The 18992-nt window shown below is 41.7% G+C and overlaps 1 long non-coding RNA gene across 1 annotated transcript; it reads right to left on the minus strand.

Moving 5' to 3' along the window:
- Positions 1–6815: 6815 nt before the first annotated feature.
- LOC149982872 (uncharacterized) lies at positions 6816–14545 on the minus strand. Its single transcript, XR_016496699.1, has 3 exons — positions 7520–14545; positions 7272–7409; positions 6816–7173 (listed from the first exon to the last, which is right to left on the minus strand). It is a non-coding gene; the product is annotated as an uncharacterized LOC149982872 (long non-coding RNA).
- Between the last annotated feature and the right edge of the window lie 4447 nt (positions 14546–18992).

Below are 18992 nucleotides of genomic sequence, written 5' to 3' on the forward strand. Positions count from 1 at the left end.
CGAACATGTATCCCACCTTCATTACCTACTTGGGCCCTACAGCCCACATTGGCGGACAACTCAGAGTGCTTGCAAGCACTGCTTTTGAGGCATCAAAAGCTCACCAAACTAAGAGCCCTGACAACTCGGTTTTGAAGCTTGAACAGGAGCACTCACTCCAGGGTGCAATAGCAGGTATTGGAGCATTGAAAGATGACTCAAAACAATGGTTTCTACCACAAAACCATGAATCCAATACCCACCGCGGTCTAAATAACTGTAAAGTACGAGTGCCATCGAAACAACTACCGCTACAATAGACCAGTTCGCTACGTTCCTGCACCCAACTCACACAAAGTGACAGAGCACAAGGGTAACCAAGGGTTCAAGGACAATCAAATCGCAGAACAATGTTCTCTAGTAGTTCCACTATGTGAAGAACTAAAGCAAGACATTTTTGAGAAAAGGGTCAAAGATAAGTCACAAGGACTAGACAGGGAATTGCCGGACACCAGGTCCGCAGGAATTAACACCCTTAGCAAGGAAGTTAAAAATCATATTTCTCCCGCTCTCACTCGAGATCCTATCCAGGGCCCGCTCGATCAAGAAACAAGCCCACAGGCTTTGTTTTTAGACTCTAATACAAAGGTTCCGAAGAAACAGATCAAAAGCTTCGCTAAAACAAAGCCCACTCAAAATCAGAAAAGTCCATCTGTTTTCACCTTGAACAGAAATGGCACATCACGTCGTTGCGAAACGACCACTCCACTTTATGGGGAACATGTCCACCAAATGCAACTCTAAACGGCCATACCTGGAAACAGTCCTGGCGGACTGCTTAACTTGTCATGGGCTAATGGATTCGGGCGCGACGATATCGCTCGTCTCTCAAACATTGTTAGATGATCTCAAAAGTGTTTTGATTAAAAAAAGTGTTTTGGTTAAAAGTGGAACGATGCGACACTACACTTCAAGGTTTCACTCAGACTCAAATTGTGAGTCATGCTGAAACTACACTTCCAGGACGTATCGCTCGTTCATCCTGTGCATGTTACCAGCCTCGAATCTGAACCCCTGCTACTCTCAGCAGACTTGATGGATCAGTTACTCCCACTGGTAGATTGGAAAACCAACCATGTATGGTCACAGGTCACAGTTTCTTCTCCACTGACCACACGGTCTTCTCCTAACGCTAGCTGTAACACAGTCATTAACGAGGGGTATCTGTCAAAAGCACCCCTTGGGAAAAAGACGTTTCGAATCCTCTTCGTGCAGAATCCGATCCAAGGAGATATTACGATATCTCGACACATTCCATCAGCAAACCTGAAGGACCATAAATGTTCATGATTTCGAGCCAGCAGTCTCTGTGAATGAGCAACTTCCCTCCTCCTTGAAGTTGTGAATTACAGTAGTTGAGAACTTCTCTTGCCCTTCGGACACTTCCGCAAGCACTGCGGCTGTCTCAGCAAGAAAAACATAGATGCGCAGAGTGTACTCTGCTTCCGATGATACATCTTCTGCTTTGTGGGGGACTGTCACCCCTTACAATGACACTAATGACTCTCACTGGTGAAACACTTTGCTATTTCACAGACAGATATCCTCGTCTCAGTTCGCAGGTACTGAAGCAGACGCTGTGGTGACTGACTGACAGGCCGACAGCCACTGAGCGTTTTGAAGCACAAACACCAGGAGATTTGGTTAAAAGGTTACAGCCATTCTTATAACAACACGGCCGCTGACAACTCGTACATAGGGTCTGATCTTTTCGTTTGTACCTCAGATACCAACATCAACCACTGGTGGGGGGGTTCCCGAGACACAAAGGGGGGAATAGTAGCCCAGACCCATGATGAGCCTCATCGAGGCCGATGCAGGGGTCGAGACTACATGCAACACCGTATGAGGCCGCCAGAGGAGAAAACAAATCTAGTTGTAAACTTCCCTATGAGAACAGTGAGGAGCAGACAGGCCCCTAGACGGGGATAATCTTAGAACTCATCTAAGATATTACGGAGGTGTACCAAACTAGTCGTAAAAGAAGTCCAGTGGACGTTCCACCTCCAAAAAAAAAAAATAGTAATTCCTTGCCATGTGTAGGTTCAAATACTATACAACTAGTAAAATTATCTAATCATGTATTCCAGTAGAATAACATTTCAGAATAAATCGGTAGGACAACTGGTCCCCTTGAGTACCAGTACCAATGCCAGCACAGTCAGTCCAGCCACAATCAGTAAGAAGGTTAAAGACCTCAAGTCAAATTGCTATTGATAACAGAGGAGTTAGTAGTCACCCAGATTGCAGCACGTGTAAGGGAATCTCCAGAAAAGTCTTCTGATGGTCAACACACATGCCACTAATAAATAGAACCCTCCATTCAGGAGGAAAGTTATTAGAAGTCATGAACATTGATCACACAGCATACGACTGGTTCAGTGCTTAGAGAGTACTTCCGTCGTGAGGTTAGCTCCTCTGTGGATGACATAGCTATTAAATACTCCTTCATACCTACCACCACTACAATGGTGTAAGACACATTGAAGTGTAGGAAAACTACTACAGGTCCCTCTAACAAATGTCTTAAGGTCGACATCAATTCTTACTGACCTCCAGGCATTGACCTGGAAATTATCTGATGACATCAGACCCATTCTGAACACATTTCAACCTACCCGGATACTTGGTTTCTTTCCCATGGTATGTGCGCTGGTGTAAGCACAAACACACACATACAGCGGAACATTTAATAAGTATTTATGCTCGGATCACATGAGGGTCCGAACAAAATACCAGCCTTAGTGAAGTTGAAAAGTTACTCTTAGGCCTTTTGACTCTACAGCTGCAGTACTCACCAGTTTCTCCACAGGGGTCCATAGGTCATCCCTGTAGACTGCCCGAAGCTGGGGCCTTACAGCTGTAGACTTATCATGTAGTAATCAACTTAGGATAGTGCCCTAATCAACACACAGCAAATTAGGAACACCCTAGATATGACATTAGACAATGCCATGATAGGGTTATTTTGCCAGGACATTGGACGTATAGAGAATACAGTCCAATTAGATGATTTTGGTGTGATAAATACATTTTGTATATATTTTGTTTATGCTTTTATTCCTTTTTGGTTTCAGTTCCTTTGACACTTAGGAAGTGATAGAGCCATAAACAAAGTCCCCATGGAACCATCACTTAGTGCTGCAAAGCCGCTCATTTGGGAAGAAATGTAATTATGTATTTCATGAGTGTGTGTGAAAACCAAATTTTTCCATGGTTCCCCCGACTTCCTAGTTGATTAAAGTTACATGATTAGTTTTATTGTGTAATTAAATTACACATAGATAATTTATTTTATAATATAGAGTCTTCACATTTAATGATAGTCACAGACATGACAAATAAAACCTCCCAGGAAAACTTTCAGGGAACCATAGTAAAACGTTCTCAGAACCTCCCTTACAACCTAAAAATGTACGTTCCCAGAACAGACAGAATTTTCACATCCGTTCTGAGAATTTTTTTTTAAACAATCTGTTTTACCGATCAGGAAACTTATGGTTTTGTTCCCAGAACCACTGGGAAACCAAAAAAACGTTTCCACAACTTCCAAGGAACCTAATGTGCTAGCTGGGTTGGTTTTGGAACATCCTCAGCACATTTAAGGAACATTATTTTCTTGGTATTTCATTACTTTACAGAACTTTTCCTAAAAGCTCAAACATGGTTACATTTAATATAAATCTTGTTAATGTTCTAGGAATGTTATTCAAATGGTTTGACATTGGGAATGTTCTCAAATAGCTCAGAGAACGTTAAGAAACAACATTCTTCTGTGGGAATTTCAGTACTTCATTATAACGTTTCCTACAGGTTTATTCATGTTTCTATTTAAAGTCATGTTCTCAAATTGTTCCAAGAACGTTAAGAAACAACGTTCTTCTGTGGGAATTTCAGTATTTCAGCATAACGTTTCCTACAGGTCTATTCAAAATTCTATTTAAATTCACGTTTCAAATTGAAACTAGGCATAAGTCACATTATAAGACTCATAGGTCCACATAGCAATGCATGAATACAATGCATGACCAAGAAGATGAAATCAGGTTCTGTTTTATTCTATCCAGCTGTGACCCGGTCCGGATCTGATATGAAATCTATCCACATCCAGCATGATCAGACAGCTGTCAAGAGGAAGTCTCTGCTAGAGGACTAATGAAAAGGGGATGGAGATAAAGACTGACACTATAGTCTGAGTATGGAACAGATGAGGGTCTGAGCAGTTGTAGCCTTCAGGGGGTACAAATGAGATAAGCGGACTTAACTTGCTTCTCCACCAGACAGATAGCAATGTTTTCCTGGATAAATTCCTATCTCCTGGCCATGTTAGAGCACTGTTTCTAGGATTTTTTTAATGGGGTGGCCAAGGAGGGACCAAAAATCAGTCATGTGGCCATGGAAAATCAGCACATTGTATCACTAATAGCATTGAAAATGTAAACTACAATGCATTGTATTGAATAATTGTTTAAATTGTTAATTTATATCTGCTCTAATTTATTCAAATAAATCCATTTTAAGTGATCCATATTGCTCCATATTCAAGTTCGATACATGTTTGGTGGTAACTCCCCCTCCAAGGACTTGTTTTCTCATCCAATTAATTATTTGAAAGTTGAAGCTGATTTAATGCATTTCTACACAATTTAAAAGCTTTAAAATGCTTTTTGGAGAACAACAAAAACAGCCACTATCACCTTGGCTGCTGTAGCTTCATTCATTGACCTCAGTCGATAAGGAACATAGCTATACATTACGTTCTAGAACAAACACTTCCCAGTTAGCACAGGGACGGCGTTATAGGCGGCCTTAGACAACCCAACCGTAAAAATATTTTTATATTGATCATTTATTTTGACGGAGACAAAGAAAGAAGCATCAATCTCAGATAAATGGCTGTAGTGTTGTGACGCGCAAGGAGGAGAGCGCAAACTTCCTTGATATAAAAAAATACCCAAGTCTCTAATTATAACAACAACGCAAGCCTATAGACACTTTCCTACTCTTTCATTACTGCTGCACTGCTTGTAGTGCTGAGTGGAAATAGGAAGAACGCGCATTGTATGGGTTACAAAATTGTTGAATATCAAGTGTTGACATTTCTGAGTAAGAACTTAAACATGAACTCACTCATGAAAACAGCAGCTATTTGCTGTATTCGTTGACAGTCTCTCTCTAGTCATGGTTTTAAAATCTCACAGTATCAATTTTTGCCGTAGCCTTCTTTATGCCTCCTACATTACTGCATACTTGGTAATCTGAGTAATCTGATTGGAAAACGGTGGCATTGATTTCCTCTCCAGGCCCACCGGGAAGGCAGAGTTTGTACCTTCAGACACATGAAATGTCAACAGTTTGCCTACCCGGCACGCAGGGCAGATGAAATGGCTGCACGTACAACCAACAGCCCGAGACCAATAAAAAAAAAAATAGGAACACAAGGCTTTATCGTTGTTTTTTTTTTACAGAAATGTTTGGCATCGACTAGAAATGCCTTGGAAATCACGATCGACTTGTTGGTGACCACTGTTATAACACACACAATTTGGAAAAAGTCAAGGGGTGTGAATACTTCCTGAAGGCACTGTACCTCAAGTACTTTGTACCCAGCATATTGACTCAGTACTGTACGGTGTATACTGTACATACGAATAATGAAACTTGAAGTTCAAACTAATGGTCATAACGAATCATGAAAATAATGTACACTTGACAGAAATATGTTAGTTAATGTAGAGACAAACGATTGTATATTTTTTTATAAAAATGTTTACGAAAAATCGTAATTTAGCAAGCTAGCCGACTAGCTAACATTACCCAGATAGCTGGCTAGCTTTATGGGTGTTGTGACATGACTATGAAATTGTAATTCTGGTTGTTTTAATGTTTTAGTGACTCCTGAAACAACCAGCAAACCAGGATGTCGTCTAGTGAAACAGTGGATGTAAAGAATCTCGCTAGCTAAAGCATTTACTGCAAATTGAATGTAAACTTGTAAGCTTGTTTTGCTAATATTTGCCATGCAGATAGATTAAATAACGTAGCTAGCCATGTTCTTGCTTATTGTGCAGTGGAGGATAAAAATACCTGTACGCCTATGGATGTGTAGCTAGCTATCTAGCCATCTGTGTATGGACCCAAACATTTGGTATACATATTAGTTCAGAACCTAGCTATGAACCTCAGCTATCATAGCCAGTTGTATCAATTTAAAAACAATCTGAATGACATTAATGAATCCTATGGATTGAGTAGAATATACTGTAATAACGTTGTGCCAAGGATGCAAGTCGTATATACATGTAGTTATTACCATGAATGAGATCCTCACATTGTAGCCTGTACTTTTAATATATTCACTGGTCATGTACTCTACCTTGGCAAATAAAGGTGCAGTTCAGGTATGAAGGTATTTTAGATTATTTTTCAGTCATATCCAATACCAGGAGTATCAAATTTCAGTCTTTCAATGATGCTGTGTCTGCATGTATGTATTACAATTATACACTTCAACAGTGTTTACCAATCTTGGTCCTGGGACATCAATGGTTACACATTGTAACTAATAGACTAGAAACAGGATTTAACTAGTTAAAGGCTGATTTGTAATTCATATATACAGAAATATAATTTAAAAAAGAAACAGTACACTACACTTCCTATGCATCATGTAAATACTCTAAAATCTCAATATCTAATGCCCTTCATCTACATTGATCTGATAAACGCAGGATAGGTGTAGTATTTCATCAAATGAGAGACTTAATTTCAACCAGTAGAGAATGTGAAACACTTTATTGAAAGAAGTTCATTATCCAAGTGTTATAAATACATGTATTATAATATTACAATTAGAATATCAATGCAAATTCAATCTGTACTTCAATGCACATCTGTTGTGCATTATAAAAACAGAGGAAGAAAGGAGGTGGCGAGAGAGGTGATAAAGACAGAAAGGGAAAGAGATAAGAACATAGGAGCAGGGATATGATTCATGAATCAGTGCTACCCAAATATTCTCACTTCATCACAATTACATACTAGTGTCTCGTCGGCCCGAAGGTTATCTTAAAAGCAGGTGAGGTGGCGATGATGGGACTGGGGGTTGGCATCCTCTCTCACATCAAAACATAACTGCAGACGAGAGACAGATGGCGAGAGAGCCTTGTGTTTTTAGTTTTTATTCTAACATTGTTACTCATCATAACAATCAGGTGAAATGCAAAACTGACCTTGGATCATTAACTCTGGGACTACTGCATCTATCTCTTTAATAATACTTCATGTTGAGCTGACCCCTCTGATCATGCTGTGCCCTCTATGTAGCCAGTTCAGATGTGGGAGGGGTTCACCGACACAGCTGATATAACCTAGAGGATTTAGGGAGAAGAGGGATGAAGTGAAGGAGAGAGACTGTTGTTGAGAAAATAAGGTAGTTAAAGGGACAGTGTTCAACAGGAATCTGTGTGTGTGGCCTCACCTGGTGTCCACACCACACTAAGTGGCTGCAGAGTACTTTATGCTGAAAAACATGAACGGACACAAGGACAAAACAACATATCGTAGTTCTAGAAATAATGAAGTGTCTAACTATTCTCCATGGTTGGCCCTCTTGCCTATTCTTTGAAGGTGGAAGGAGACATTTATACCCCTGAGCCTGCTTACTGCACAACCCAATCCATCAATCAGATTGATACACATGAGTGTGTAGGTGTGGGTCATAGGGTGTCTAATTGTAGGAGGTGCAGATCTCCCGCACACAGATTGCCTCTCTTGCTGTGTTGTTGGACCCCATCCTTGAAACATCCTGCAGAGCAGCAGACTTCTCCTCTGGCACATAACGGCAGCTGCAGATCCCCTCCTGGTCCTCGTGTCCATACCCATGAAGTTATGTAGGACACAGGTAGCCTTCACACACCTGAATTCCTCCAGGAGGCAGTCCCAAATGGTCCTGGTCACCCAACCTTGCAGTGCCCTACACGATAACTGTAGTCAATCGTTTTGAAGGAATCTCCAGTTACAAGGTATCTGTAGGAATATGGAAGACAACGTAATTATTAGACTATTACATCACCAGGCCATTGTGGATTACTAAAATATAATATTCCTGATAACAAATCATGATAACATTGGATTGATAGATGAATGAGCACACATATGTGCAATAACAGGATCGTATCAAGGATAGCATCACAAATGAATACATAAATATCACTTGAAGCTTGACGATGAGTTGATCATTTGAATCAGCTGTGTAGTGCTATGGCAAAAACAAAAATGGGCACCCCTTTGAGTCCCAGGACCAGGACTGAGAACCACTGCTCTTCACATGTAGACATGTAGGCTTTCATAGCTCTTTATCTGAGGACAGACAACCTCACAAGAAACAGACTTCCTTATAGTCAAATTAGACCCCACTGAATATTATGTTACTATTATCTCCGTCCTCACTTCTAGGGACAGGAACTACACAAAAGTACCTGCCCTATCCTGAATAGCCTACTCTCTCACTTTGACAGTTAATACATAAATATCCTATCCTTTCACCCTCCTCCATGGCTGTTAGCTAGCTAACGTTACCTACAAGTGCAGTTGGAGTTTGTTTTTTTACAGTGATAAATACATCAAGATACATAGCTAGCTAACTGAATTAAATATCACCAGCTACCTATCTACACAGTATGTGAAAGTTGGCTTAGATAGTGAGCTAGCTCATTTGAGTTAGCCTGCACTGTAGCTAGTTAGCTAATAATACATAGGTTTCTTCTACATTTTCGAAATGTATTTACTTACTTGAATAGGTTCTCCCTGCCATGTGGACAATTGGAAACAGGGCAGCAAAGTTTGTTTGTCACCAGTGCGTTTTAGAGGATATTACTATTGATCTATGTACCCATTTACTAACCAGACCTTCATACAAATTTGCTATGCTGTATTCTTGACGCATAATCGAACACTGAACTGAAACAAGACATTTTGATCCAAGGGCAAGTGCATGAAAAGTTTAATAATTTGAGCATCTGAGCATATGAGGGAAACTCTATTAGTTTCTCCTTATCTCTCTGGACTGTGTGGAATGTTATCATGGTGTGTGTCTGTGGCTCACCACTGAACCCACCACTGGGTTCCTGCCATGTAGTCTGGTCCCACTCTCTCACACCATGTGGTCATGGCCTGCCCTGGATATCTCTCTTATCATCTATTAAAACCCTTTAGAAGACCTTTAAGTCTAAACAGGTGGTTGGCTGGGCTGAGGGAGGGAGTGCAAAACTTCTCTTCTCTTCCTTGAGAATATTTTAGTTAGAAAGAGTGAACAGTTAAATGGAGAAATTGTTGTTTATAATTCATAATTTAAAGTAATTATAATAAGGTTGTTCCACAGCCACTGGTTCCACAGCCTGTTTCCTCAACTTTTCATGGATTTATTACCTGAACCCCCAAAAATATCACATTTACACAAGTATTCAGAACCTTTACTCTGTACTTTGTTGAAGCACCTTTGGCAGCGATTACAGCCTCAAGTCTTCTTGGGTATGACAATCCCAGGTGAAGACACAATAATTGTAATGTATTTTTATTTTTGACCTTTATTTAACTAGGCAAGTCAGTTAAGAACAAATTCTTATTTTCAATGACAGCCTAGGTTAACTGCCTGTTCAGGGGCAGAACGGCAGATTTGTACCTTGTCAGCTCAGGGGTTTGAACTTGCAACCTTCCGGTTACTAGTCCAATGTTCTAACCACTAGCCTACCCTGCCTTGACACACAATGTAATCATGTCAAATATGTACGTTTAAAACATTGTATGTTAAAAGCACTGTTTCTGTGTGTGTAACCAGTTGCACAGCCTTTTTTAGTAAAGATGCACAAATAATAATTTACATTTCACATTTTAAATTGCCTGAATTTTTGCCCAAGTTCAATTTTGGTATTCTGGCCCCCGTATTTATGTTTGAGTTCCTTTAGGCTATTGTGTAATTCCATTGTTGACCACTTGGGGGCCACTGTCCTGTGTTGATGTGTGTTGTTCATTTAATATGCTAAACCATGTAGAAGAAGAATTGTTTACATTCCAAAATGATGAAAGTCACACTGTGGAGCTGCAGATGTTATCAAACTCCATCCTTGCTATCATTTTATAGAAGCATTGTCTGTAGATAGTGAATGGCGCCGGAGGAGATGGCTGTTGTTTTACGGGCACTTAACCAATTGTGATATTGTGTGTGTTTTTTCCACGTTTTTTGTAACATATTTGTACAGAATGTTTCTGCCACTGTCTGTTTTGACTGAAAAGAGCTTCTGGATATCAGAACAGCGATTACTCACCTCGTACTGGATGAAGATTTTTTTCTTTAACGAGTCGGACGCAAAGGATTTACTTCAGACACCCGACAAGGCCCTCATCCCTATGATTTGCAGGAGTAAGAGACATAGGTTGAGGTGCATTGTAAGGATCCGACAGCGAGTGGGTAATCTGCCTCTAACATTTGTCCTTTTAGCCAACGTACAATCATTGGATACGAATATCCTGCCAACAGGACATTAAAAACTGTAGTATCTTATGTTTCACAGAGTCGTGGCTGAACGACGACATGGATAAAATAGAGCTGGCGGAGTTTACGCTGCATCGCCAAGATAGAACACATGCACCCGGTAAGACAAGGGGTGGCGGTCTGTGTACTTTTGTAAACAACAGCTGGTGCACGAAATCTAATATGAAGGAAGTCTCAAGGTTTTGTATCTCATGATAAGCTGTGGATCACACTATTTACCAAGAGAGTTCATCTATGTTTTTCGTAGCGGTCTATTTACCACCACAAACCGATGCTGGCACTAAGTCTGCACACAATGAGCTGTATAAGGCCACAAGCAAACAGGAAAACGCTCATCCATAGGCGGTGCTCCTAGAGGCTGGGGACTTTAACACAGGGAAACTTAAATCCATTTGACCTAATTTCAACAACAAAAAACCTCTAGACCACCTTTACTCTACACACAGAGATGCGTACAAAGCTCTCCCTCACCCTCCATTTGGAAATCTGACCATAATTCTATCCTCCTGATTCGTGCTTACAAGTTAAAACTAAAGCAGGAAGCACCAGTGACTTGGTCAATAAAGAAGTGGTCAGATTATGCAGATGCTAAACTACAGGACTGTTTTGCTAGCACAGACTGGAATATGTTCTGGGATTCTTCCGATGTCATTGAGGAGTACACCACATGAGTCACTTGCTTCATCAATAAGTGCATCGATTACGTTGTACCCACAGTGACAGTACCGTACATACCCCAACCAGAAGCCATGGATTACAGGCAACATCCGCACTGAGCTAAAGGGTAGAGCGGACGCTTATAAGAAATCCCACTATGCCCTCAGATGAACAATCAAACAGGAAAAGCATCAATACAGGACTAAGATTGAATCATACTAAACAGCCTCCGACGCCCGTCGGATGTGGCAGGGCTTGCAAACTATTACAGACTACAAAGGGAAGCACAATCGTGAGCTACCCAGTGACATGAGCCTACCAGACGAGCTAAATTACTTCTATGCTCGCTTTCGAAGCAAGCAACACTGAAGAATGCATGAGAGAATCAGCTGTTCCGGACGACTGTGTGATCACGATCACGGTCTCCGTAGCCAATGTGAGTAAGACCTTTAAACAGGCCAACATTCACAAGGCCAGACGGATTAGCAGGACGTGTACTCCGAGCATGCGCTGACCAACTGGCAAGAGTCTTCACTGACATTTCAAACCTGTCCCTGACTGAGTCTGTAATAACAACAGGTTTCAAGCAGACCACCATAGTCCCTGTGCCCAAGAACACTAAGGTAACCTGCCTAAATGACTACCGACCCTTAGCAATCACGTCTGTAGCCATGAAGTGCTTTGAAAGGCTGGTCATGGCTCACATCAACACCATTATCCCAGAAACCCTAGACCCACACCAATTTGCATACCGCCCCAACAGATCCACAGAGGATGCAATATCTATTACACTCCACACTGCCCTTTTCCACCTGGACAAAGGAACACCTCAGCATTCAACCCCATAGTACCCTCAAAGCTCATCACTAAGCTAAGGACCCTGGGACTAAACACCTCACTCTGCAACTGGATCCTGGACTTCCTGACCGGCCGCACCCAGGTGATAACAGCAGGTAACAACACATCTGCATGGCCAGACACGGCTCCAACACAATCATTAAGATTGCCGATGACACAACAGTGATTACCAACAACGATGAGACAGCCTATAGGGAGGAGGTCAGAGACCTGGCTGTGTGGTGCCAGGATAACAACCTCTCCCTTAAAACCTCTTTGGGGTAGGTGGGACGCTACCGTCCCACCTGGCCAACATCCGGTGAAATTCAAAATACAAAATTCGTAATATTAAAAATTCATGAAAATACAAGTGTCTTACATTGTTTAAAAGCTTAACTTCTTGTTAATACAGACACTTTGTCAGATTTCAAAAAGGCTTTATGGCGAAAGCACACCATGCGATTATCTGAGGACAGCACCCCACAAACAAAAGCATTACATACATTTTCCAACCAAGAAGAGGCAGCTACTCAAAGTCAGAAATAGCAATAAAATAAATTACTTACCTTTGAAGATCTTCCTCTGTTTGCAATCCAAAGGGTCCCAGCTACATCACAAATGGTCCTTTTGTTCGATAAAGTCCTTCTTTATATCCCAAAAAAGTCAGTTTAGTTGGCGCGCTTGACTCAGTAATCCACCTGTTTCCCTCGTTCAAAATGCATACAAATGAATCCCAAACATTACCAATTAACTTCGTCCAAACAAGTCAAACAACCTTTCTAATCAATCCTCAGGTACCCTAATATGTAAATAAACAATACAATTTAAGACGGAGAACAGTACGTTCATTACCGGAGATAAATAACGAAGTTCGCACTCTCCTCCTTGCGCGTCACAACACTACAGCCAAAATGGGAGCCATTTAGTAAAACTACAAATTCTAGCTAAAAAAAAAAAAACAAGCCTAAAACTCTTTCTAAAGACTTGGCATCTAGTGGAAGCCCTAGGAACTGCAATCTGGGAGGTATTCCTTTTATATTCCCATTGACAGCCATTATAATCAGTGGTGAGCTCAACAAAAAAAATTCCGGATGGATTCTCCTCTGAATTTTGCCTGCCATATCAGTTCTGTTACTAACAGACATTATTTTAACAGTTGTATACATTTTAGAGTGTTTCCTATCCAATACTACCAATTATATGCATATATGCAGCTTCTGGGCCTGAGTAACAGGGAGTTTACTTTGGGCACCTCACTCAACCAAATTTCCGAATACCGCCCCCTACCCCGAAGAAGTTAACGTGATCAAGACAAAGGAGATGATACAAGAAAAGGAGGACTGCGCACGCCCCCATTCTCATCGACATGCTGCAGTGGAGCAGGTTGAGAGCTTCAAGTTCCTTGGTGTCCACATGACCAACAAACTATCATGGTCCAAACACGCAAAGACAGTCATGAAGAGTGCACGACAAAGTCTATTCATCCTCAGGAGACTGAAAAGATTTGGCATGGGTCCTCAGATCCTCAAAAATATTCTACAGCTGCACCATCGAGAGCTGGTTGCATCACTGGTTGCATCACTGCCTGGTACGGCAACTTCTCGGCCTCCAAGCGCAAGGCACTACAGAGGGTAGTGCGTATGGCCCGTACATCACTTTGGCCAAGCTTCCTGCCATCCAGAACCCCTATACCAGGCGGTATCAGAGGAAGGCCCTAAACATTGTCAAAGACTCCAGCCACCCTAGTCATAGGCAAGCAGTACCGGAGCGCCAAGTCTAGGTCCAAAAGGCTTCTTAACAGCTTCTATCCCCAAGCCATAAGACTCTTGAACAGCTACTCAAGTGGCTACCCAGAATATTTGCATGAATTAAGCCTAGTATTCAGCTAGCATACAATAAGTCATACTCATTGTTATTTTCTTTATATATTTCAGTTTTACTCACTTCAGTCACTATTACCGTACCTACGAAGCAGTGGCAATAAATCAAGCTTCAACATTACAGTAGCAGTACCAAGTTTATCTATCTGCTATGCTTAAGAAGGGGACTCTTTTGCGAAGGCAGAATATTTGGGCCAACATATTTTTTGGTTTGTTCAGGTAAGACATGGACAGAGAAGTTGAGTAAACAAAAAAAAGACTGTGGAACCAGTTACTTAATAATAATTAGTTGAAACTACCTTTTTTTTTTTACACTACATGTTACTTTCATTTTGTAATCCTGTTCATAACCATTTGACAATTTTGTTCCTGTCTATGCAATGAAAGAAAACAATTGAAAACAAATGTTATGAAGGTTGGTTTGAATGATACTGCAACACTCAAAGTTGCTATGATTTGTTTTTATAAAGGTCTTATTAATAACCCCTTAAAGTAAGAAGTGTTACTGAATTTGTTTTGGGCAATTTATAAAGAGCTTTGGATAACTGAGATGCACTGTTAGTTTCAATGCAGAGAGAGGCCCATGGACTCACAGCCAGCTCCGAATGAGAATATCTCCTCAGGGCCGGGGTTGTCAGGGGAGACGACCTCTCCCAGGCTGGTCAGCAGGTCATCTGAAGGGTCAGACTTAATCTGTCCCAGCAGCCTCTGGGTGAGGTTGGTGTAGTCTGGGGGAGCAGCACGGTAAGGGCCATGGTGGCACCTCTCGCCCCCGCACCTCTACCTCCACCCCTGAAGAGAACATGACGGTCATGTTCTGCTGTGTCGGAGAGTACAGAAAACACCTAGAGGGAAGACAAACAGAGAACGCATATTCAGAGGGAGAGGCTGAATCCTAACTTGAGATACATGGACATAAGATAACTCAATGCAGGAGATGTGTGCAGAAGTTTTAGGTTGTTTGCTCATTTCTCAAGTAAGGATTTGTCTCTAAATTAACTTGATATCAGTTTGTTGATCATTAAAAAAATAATTTAAAGAAATCATAAAAAAGCAATCTACACAAACAAGACTATAGCGATGCCTGATTTTCTATCTCTCACCATGTAGGTCCATTCATCACTGTTCTGTGAAGGAGGGGATTTGCTGGTTCCTAAACACCTCCAGATGATCCTGCTGCTCTGCCTGGTGCATCTCTTTGACAGAGGTATTCTCTCTTATAGTCACAGCCGATGGACTATTAGCCTTGGCTAAGGTACCTTGAGGGATTCATAAATAGCATAACATAACATAATTTGCATGGGGGAAACAATGTTTGGGAAACCCTGAGCTAAGAGACCAAGAGATTCATATGAATAGCATATTTGCAGAAAAATATTGGCTAAGATACCATAGATGACACTTGTTTGAACGCTAAATTGCCTTTACTGTAGGCCTAAAGTGCAGACACACTTTAACATAACCTACTGTAAGGGATTACATTTCATACGCATAGCATAACCTCAAATATACTGTACATAAGATATAATGTAATATTAACTTGACAGCTCTCCGCAACATCAGCCCCAATCCAGATGTTCTACTGATCTGTCAAAAATAATGAGCTGAACATCACTGGCATCTGGCCATCTTCAATGATTTGGCTTTGGATTGGCTTTAAAAAAGTATTTGATTTGTAGGTTCTCCTAACCAACGTAGCTTCATAGCAGCTGTGCCAGACTCAGATTGACCCCCAGAGAGATTAGCTGAGAGCAATGGGTCCTCAGATCCCAAGCAAGAGGAAATAAGATGTTTTTGTTTTTTACGTCGCCAAAATGTTTTCACTCCCAGAAGTATCTCAAGACCCAGACTGCTTCACTCTGTTGTTGTGTAAAAGAGAATACATGGAGTGTGTGCGTGTGTGTCTGTGTGAGAAACTGAAGTGGGATGACACCTCTCTGGGAAGAAGAGCTAGCTAGCGCTCTGTTAAATAAAATGTATTAAAACTTGTTTAGAAGTAAAAAGGTGTAATTACCATTAAAGCAGGTCTGAATGCATTCATTATCTTTACAACACAATCAAACCACCAAACAATTAAATCAAATCAAAGTTTATTTGTCACGTGCACCGATTACAACTGGTGTAGACATTACAGTGAAATACTTACTTACAGGCTCTAACCAATAGTGCGGAGAAAAAAAAGTATGTGTGTGTGTGTGTAGCAAGGCTATATACAGACACCGGTTAGTCAGGCTTATTGAGGTAGTATGTACATGTGGGTATGGTTAAAGTGACAATGCATATATGATGAACAGAGAGTAGCAGTAGCGAAAAAGAGGGGTTGGTGGGTGGTGGGACACAATTTGGTTACCTGTTCAGGAGTCTTATGGCTTGGGGGTAAAAACTGTTGAGAAGCCTTTTTTTTGTCCTAGACTTGGCACTCCGGTACCCCTTGCCGGTAGTAGAGAGAACAGTCAGTCTATGACTAGGGTGGCTGGGGTCTTTGACAATTTTCAGGGCCTTCCTCTGACGCCGCCTGGTGTAGAGGTCCTGGATGGCAGGCAGCTTTTCCACAGTGATTTACTGAGCCGTACGCATTACCCTACTGAAGTGCCTTGCGGCCGGAGGCCGAGCATTTGACGTACCAGGCAGTGATTAATTACAGAATTATTTATCTTTCAAGATGAGCCTGAATCCCTGAGCACCTTAAACAAAGACTGCGATAAATATAGAAAGGCTGAAACAGAGACAAAGAGAAACAGAGGCAGAGAGGCTGAGACAGAGAGGTAGCCAGTCTAGCCACCCTAGGGATGAGAGGGTGCATAGACACTACCAGCCCTCTCACAGCAGAGGGAAAACTCACCGTTCTCTAGTTTCACCTGCTCTGTCCGGCCCTGAATTCTCTGCCCTCTGCCTGGGGAGTCAACCCGGCAGTATTCTCATTTCCCATTGAAAGTGTACTTCACGCCGTCAAACGTTATAAAATGGGGGTCCCCCAGGACTGCACCTAGGAGGGTGTTACAGGGAGAAATAGCAGTTTGGCACTGGCACTTGTTTTGTATTGAAGAGATAAAGCAGCACATTATTCAATATGACACCTGTGGCACATAAAAACTGAGAAGAGATGCACAGAGAGACCTGACTAAAAACGGCTTCCCTTATTAACACAACTAAATTATATATGCATGGCCCTGTAACAACCTATACAGTATTCTATTCTTCTTATTTTATTTAACCTTTATTGAAGTCTCATTGAGATACAAATCTACTTTTCAAGAGAGACCTATCTATTATTTTAAGGTGCCACCAATTGCAAACGGTCAGTATCTGGATAATATGTGTCTTATATTAGATAAAGTCTCTGATGCTAACAGAGAAATACATTTTCTTTGCGATCTGCACACTGACTGGTTATCAGCTAGTTGTCCTTTCAAGAGGAAGCTTCTTACTGTGCTTAATGCCTGTAACATGACCCAGGTTATCACTCAACCAGTGTGTACCAATAGTGTTGGATCTGTGAAATTCACTTACTTGTAATGATCGTATCTTCACCAATGCTGCAGAGCTTTGCTCCAAAGCAATATCAGTTCACATTGGCTGTAGAGACCATAACATTGTTGCAATAACAAGGAAAGCCAAAGTACCAAAGGCAGGGCCTGAAGTTATTTATAAGAGATCATAAAAAAAAGGTTTCTCAGGACTCTTTTGTTGAAGATGTAAAACATTTATGTTGGTCAGATGTATATGAGGAGAATCTAGATACAACACTTGACGTATTTGTAAAATTATTCTTCCCAATTGTTAACAAACATGCACTTGTCAAGAAACTAACTGTGAGAACTGTTCGAGCCCCCTGCATCGATGATGAACTGAAAAATTCAAAGAAATGATGCAAAGAAATGTTGAAAACAACTCAGGCTGCTCAGCTTATTGGTTGACATGCTGTCAATTGAGAAATGTTGACTAAACTTAACAAAAACATTAAATTACACTATATATACAAAAGTATGTGGACACCCCTTCAAATGAGTGGATTCGGCCTTTTCAGCCACACCCATTGCTGACAAGTGAATAACATCGAGCACATAGCTATGCAAACTCCAAAGACAAACATTGGCAGTAGAATGGCCTTACTGAAGAGCTCAGTGACATACAACGTTGCCACCTTTCCAACAAGTACGTTTGTCAAATTTCTGCCCTGCTAGACCACGGTCAACTGTTAGTGCTGTTATTGTGAAGTAGAAACATCTAGGTGCAACAACAGCTCAGTCGCAACGTGGTAGGCTACACAAGCTCACAGAACGGGACCACAGAGTGCTGAAGTGCGCAGCGCGTAACAATCGTCTGTCCTCGGTTGCAATACATACTACCGGGAGCTTCGTTGGGAGCTTCTTGAAATGGGTTTCCATGGCCGAGCAGCCGCACAAAAGCCTAAGATCACCATGCGCAATGTCAAGCGTCGGCTGGAGTGGTGTAAAGCTCGCCGCCATTGGACTCTGGAGCAGTGGAAACAGGTCCTCTGGCGTGATGAATGCTGCTTCATCATCTGGCAGTCACAGACGGATCTGGATTTGGTGGATGCCAGGAGAATGCTACCTGCCCCAATGCATAGCACCAACCGTAAAGTTTGGTGGAGGAGAAATAATGGTCTGGGGCTGTTTTTCCATGGTTCGCGCTAGGCCCCTTAGTTCCAGTGAAGGGAAATGTTGTGCTTCCAACTTTGTGGCAACAGTTGGGGAAGGCCCTGTTTCCACATGACAATGCCCCCGTGCACAAAGCGAGGTCCATACAGAAATGGTTCGTCGAGATCGGTGTAGAAGAACTTGACTAGCCTGCACAGAGCCAAGACCTCAACCCCATCAACCACCTTTGGGATGAATTGGAATGGCGACTTCGAGCCAGGCCTAAACGCCTAACATCAGTGCCCGACCTCACTAATGCTCTTATGGCTAAATGGAAACAAGTCTCCGCAGCAATGTTCAGACATCTAGTGAAAAGCCTTCCCAGAAGAGTGGAGGCTGTTGTAGCCGCAAAGGGGGGACCAACTC

The sequence above is a fragment of the Oncorhynchus mykiss genome, chromosome 6 (assembly GCF_057628025.1).
Source record: "Oncorhynchus mykiss isolate SJ-2025 chromosome 6, ASM5762802v1, whole genome shotgun sequence".
In the NCBI taxonomy this organism is placed as follows: Eukaryota; Metazoa; Chordata; class Actinopteri; order Salmoniformes; family Salmonidae; genus Oncorhynchus; species Oncorhynchus mykiss.